Raw genomic sequence first — 5,405 nt, 5'->3', positions numbered from 1 at the left:
GCCACGCTGGTTCTCTAATGATAATGATGGTATTTGATAAGCGCTTACTATGTGCCAAGCACTGTTCTAAGCACTGGGGTAGATGCAAGGTAATCATGTTGTCCCACATGGGGCTCACAGAGAAGCAGCGTGGCTCAGTGGAAAGAGAACAGGCTTTGGAGTGAGAGGTCATGGGTTCAAATCCCAGCTCCGCCAATTGTCAGCTGTGTGACTTTGGGCAAGTCACTTCACTTCTCTGTGCCTCAGTTACCTCATCTGTAAAATGGGAATGAAGACTGTGAGCCCCCATGGGACAACCCGATCACTTTGCAACCTCCCCAGCGCTTAGAACGGTGCTTTGCACGTAGTAAGCGCTTAACAAATGCCATTATTAATCTCCATTTTACAGATGAGGTAACTGAGGCACAGAGAAGTTAAGTGACTTGCCAAAAGTCACACAGCTGACAAGTGGCGGAGCCGGAATTAGAACCTATGACCTCTGACTCCCAAGCCCGCTCTCCTTCCACTAGACCATGCTGCTTCTCATAGCATGAGCGTGTGGGGGCTTTGGAATCCAGTGGGCCCTCTGGAGCCCTGGGACTCAAGGCCCATGAACCCCTGAAATAATCCGGTTCCTAAACTTGGGCACAGTGGGGCTAGAAAAGGCAGAGACGAGACCTCCCCACTACTGCCGAGACGCCTGCTGTTCCCTTCCTTCCATGATAATAATAATGATTATGGTACTTGTTAAGCACTTAGTATGTGCCAAGCGCAGTTCTGAGTGCCGGGGTAGATTCAGCTTAATCAGGTTGGGCACAGTCCCTATCCTACACGAGGCTCACAGTCTTATCCCCATACTACAGATGAGGTAACTGAGGCCCAAAGAAGTCCCCCTCTCCATCCCCCCATCTTACCTCATTCCCTTCCCCACAGCACCTGTATATATGGATATATGTTTGAACATATTTATTACTCTATTCATTTATTTTACTTGTACATATCTATTCCATTTTATTTTGTTAGTATGTTTGGTTTTGTTCTCTGTCTCCCCCTTTTAGACTGTGAGCCCACTGTTGGGTAGGGACTGTCTCTATATGTTGCCAACTTGTACTTCCCAAGCGCTTAGTACGGTGCTCTGCACACAGTAAGCGCTCAATAAATACGATTGATTGATTGATTGAAGCGACTTGCCTAAGGTCACACAGCAGACACGTGGCAGAGCCGGGATTAGATCCTTCTGAATCCCAGGCCTGTGCCCTATCCACTAAGCCACGCTGCTTCCATCCACAGATACCAATCAATCGTATTTATTGAGCACTTACCGTGTGCAGAGCACTGTACTAAGCGCTTGGGAAGTGCAAGTCGGCAACACATAGAGACAGTCCCTACCCAACAGCGGGCTCACAGTCTACCAAGCCCACTTGCCTCTGGCTACTCATTGCGGCACAGCCGAGAGGTGATTCCTGAGCCCACTGTTGGGTAGGGACTGTCTCTATATGTTGCCAACTTGTACTTCCCAAGCGCTTAGTACAGTGCTCTGCACACAGTAAGAGCTCAATAAATATGATTGATGATGATGATGATTTAGAGAAGGCCACTCCCTTGGCCCAGCTCTGGTACACCAGGTGTTCACCGTCACCACTCCCACGGGCCTCTTACCTCCCGTCTAACAGCTTCTCAAAACAACCGGGCATGGACAGGGAAGTTCAGGGTACCTGGTCCTTCTTCAGCCTGGATGTCAAGCTGGGAATCCCCGGCAGTGCCCATGCCTTGTGGCAGAAGACTCTGGGAAGGCTGGAGGGGCTGGAACTAATTCTTTATCCTTGAGTGGAGAAGATGGAGGGGGATGATACCTGTTCTTCCAGTCTGTTCCTGAAATGCTGAAGAGGGAAGAAGCTGGCAGATGGAGGTTAAAAGTTTCCCCTTTGGCTTTTCAGCTGAGGTTTTTCTGCTCTTCAATCAATCAATAAATGGTGTTATTGCAAAACACTATATTAAGAGCTTGGGAAAATACGCAATCCCTGCCGATGGGTAACTTACACTCTCTAAGGGGAGACAGCCATTAAGATAAATTACAGACAGGGGAAATGGTAGATAATAAGGCTATTCACATAAGTGAATATGGGGCTGGGGGGAGTATCAAAGTGCTCCACGGGTACATAGACAAGCACACCGTCAATAATAAGGGCAGGGTGGGTAGAGAAAATGAGGGACTAGTCAGGGAAGACCTCTTGAAGGAGATGTGATGAGAGGTGGAGAGAGTGGTGGATTGTCAGATATGAAGGGGGAGGGAGTTCCAAGCTGGAGGGAGAGGATGGGCAAAGGGGTCTTCAGCAGGACCAATAAGATACAGGTACAGAGAGAAGGGTGGCTTTTTCTGGTTTTCCCAGTTTCTCCCCCTACCAGGAATGTTCTTCCCCATCCTCTTCAGCAAGCCTCATTCCTCCCTTCATTCTATTTTTTCTGTTGGTATTGACACCTGTCAGCTTGGGTTTTTTTGTTTGTTCATTTTTTTGTCTCCCCCTTCTAGACTGTGAGCGCATTGTTGGGTAGGGACCGTCTCTATATGTTGTCTATTTGTACCTCCCAAGCACTTAGTACAGTGCACTGCACACAGTAAATGCTCAATAAATATGATTGAATGAATGAATTCAGAACTCTGTTATAGCCCAGAACGCCTAGGAAGTGGGCCAGGTGCATAAAGTACAGACTTGGGAGTCAGAAGGAGCTGGGTTCTGATCCCAGCTCTGTCACTTATCTACTGTGTGACCTTGGGCAAGTCAATTAACATCTCTGTTCCTCAGTTACCTCATCTGTAAAGTGGGAATTAAGACTGTGAGCCCCATGTGGGACAAGGACTGTGCCAACCTGATTACCTTGTATCTACCCCAGGACTTCGAACAGTGCCTGGAACATAGTAAGCACTTGACAAATACCATATTAAAAAAAAGCCTTCTCAAATTAACGCTGCCTGGCATGGCCATGGCAATCATTCCAGCGAGCACTGCTATTTCTGTAATTTGTGTTCAGGATCTAATATTTTCTTTGCTAGAACTCCTGCGTCTTTTCTATGCTTTACTTATTGGGGATGCAGTACCTCCATCGGACCTGTCTCCTCATTAGACCAGGATTAACTTGTATCAGCCCCAGTGTTTAGAACAGTGCTTGACACATAAGCACTTAACAACAATAACCAGGAGCTCCTCAAGGGTAGGGGGTGGTTATATTTCCTCCTTGTTTCCTGCCCCAAAGGGCCCAGGAGACAGATCTTAGCCCTCAGGAGATTGGCAGCCAACTCAGATGATGAGAAAGGGGCTTGCGGGTGGTTTGCACACAGTAAGTGCTCGATAAATATGATTACGTGGGGCTCCAGAGGCCAACTTAACCTGTTAACTCATTGCCGTTAGGGGGATAAAAAGAGTTACTAGTTGCGGGGTGGAGGAGAGAAAGTCCCTGGGTTCCCCCCTTCTCCACCCTCAGGAGGGAGAGTGGGCTACCAGCTTTGTTATCGTAGTCAGAGAATCCAACACGACATCTTTCCTTTCGCCTGGCTTGGAGATGGTTCTTGAGGGATGAGGGATGGGAGGAGTTGAGGGCTGGGGTTTTAACGGAGTCTGCTAGAAGACTCTGTAACAGGAGTAGAATGCCCCCCACCCCCGTTGGGATCTCACTCCTTCCCCTTCCTTTCATTCCTCTTCTTCCCCCCTGTCCTAACTCCACCCCAGCCCATCCATCCCCTCCCCATTCCTGTATGAGCCCTCTCAGTGGGAAGACTGCCAAGGACCCTTTGTTCAGCAGCTGCTGCCATTTATCTCGCTGAGACAACCCCTCAACCCTTCCCTCCCCATTTTCTTCCCAGCTTAGCAGAAAATCTTGTCTGGAATCCCAGCTCCGTCACTTGTCTGCTGTGTGATCTCGGGCGAGTCACTTCACTTCTCTGGGCTTCAGTTCCCTCATCTGTAAAATGGGGATTAAAACTGTGAGCCCCGTGTGGAACGTGGACTAGTCCAATCCAGCTAGCTTGTAGCTACCCCAGTGCTTAGTATAGTGCCTGGGACATAATAAGCGCTTAACAAATACCAAAAGAAAAAAAAAAAGCCTTGAAGAAGAGCCTAGGTTCCCTCTGGCCCCAATCTGGCTCAGTCTTCCCTTGCCAGACTGTTGGTCAGTGAACCCACTGTTGGGTAGGGACTGTCTCTATAAGTTGCCAACCTGTACTTCCCAAGCGCTTAGTACAGTGCTCTGCACACAGTAAGCGCTCAGTAAATACGATTGATTGATTGATTGGTCCACTCCATATGGAGGGATCTCAGTGTAACTCCAGTCAGGTGAGAAGGCTTTGTGGAGACCCCGCCCCAAGAGCTACCAAATTGATCACTCCTCCAGGGCAAACAGCCTTCATCAATCAATTAATCATTGGTATTTTTTGAGCACTTATTGTGTGCAGAGCACTGGACTAAGCACTTGGGAGAGTACAGTACAGTTGGTAGATGTGATCTCCCCCCCGCCCCCGACTAGACTGTAAGGTTATTGTGGGCGGGAAATGTGTCTGTTGTGTATTGTACTTTCCCAAGCGTTTAGTACAGTGCTCTGCACACATTAAATGCTCAATAATTATGATTGAATGAATGAAAGAAGCTAACGGTCTAGAGTGGGATACAGACATTAAAATAACAGGGAATGTGTCTGTTGTGTATTGTACTTTCCCAAGCGTTTAGTACAGTGCTCTGCACACAGTAAATGCTCAATAAGTATGATTGAATGAATGAAAGAAGCTAACGGTCTAGAGTGGGATACAGGCATTAAAATAACAGGGAATGTGTCTGTTGTGTATTGTACTTTCCCAAGCATTTAGTACAGTGCTCTGCACACAGTCAATGCTCAATAAGTATGATTGAATGAATGAAAGAAGCTAACAGTCTAGAGTGGGATACAGACATTAAAATAACAGCTCTGCACACAGTCAATGCTCAGTAAGTATGATTGAATGAATGAAAGAAGTTATGCTCTAGAGTGGGATACAGGCATTAAGATAAATTACAGATTGGGGAAATTGATTTTGTTCTCTGGTCTTCATTCATTCAATCATATTTATTGAGCACTTACTGTGTGCAGAGCACTGTACTAAGTGTTTGGGAAGTACAAGTTGGTAACATATAGAGACGGTCCCTACCCAATTTGACTTGGGAATTTGCTGGAACAAGTTCCACATAACTCTCTCGACAAACTCTGGGCTGGGGACTCCTGGAGGTCTGCCAAAAGCTGGGGAGCCTGGAAGCTGTGTGGCCTAGTGGAAAGAGGACAGGCCTAGAAGTCAGAAGACCCGAGTTCTAATCCCATCTTTGCCTACTCTGTGACCTTGGCGAAGTCACTTAACTTCGATTAAGACTGTAATCTCCATGTGGGACTGAAACTGTGTCCCACCC

Source organism: Tachyglossus aculeatus, chromosome 7, assembly GCF_015852505.1.
Source record: "Tachyglossus aculeatus isolate mTacAcu1 chromosome 7, mTacAcu1.pri, whole genome shotgun sequence".
Taxonomy (NCBI): Eukaryota; Metazoa; Chordata; class Mammalia; order Monotremata; family Tachyglossidae; genus Tachyglossus; species Tachyglossus aculeatus.
Note: the sequence above shows the minus strand (reverse complement) of the source record.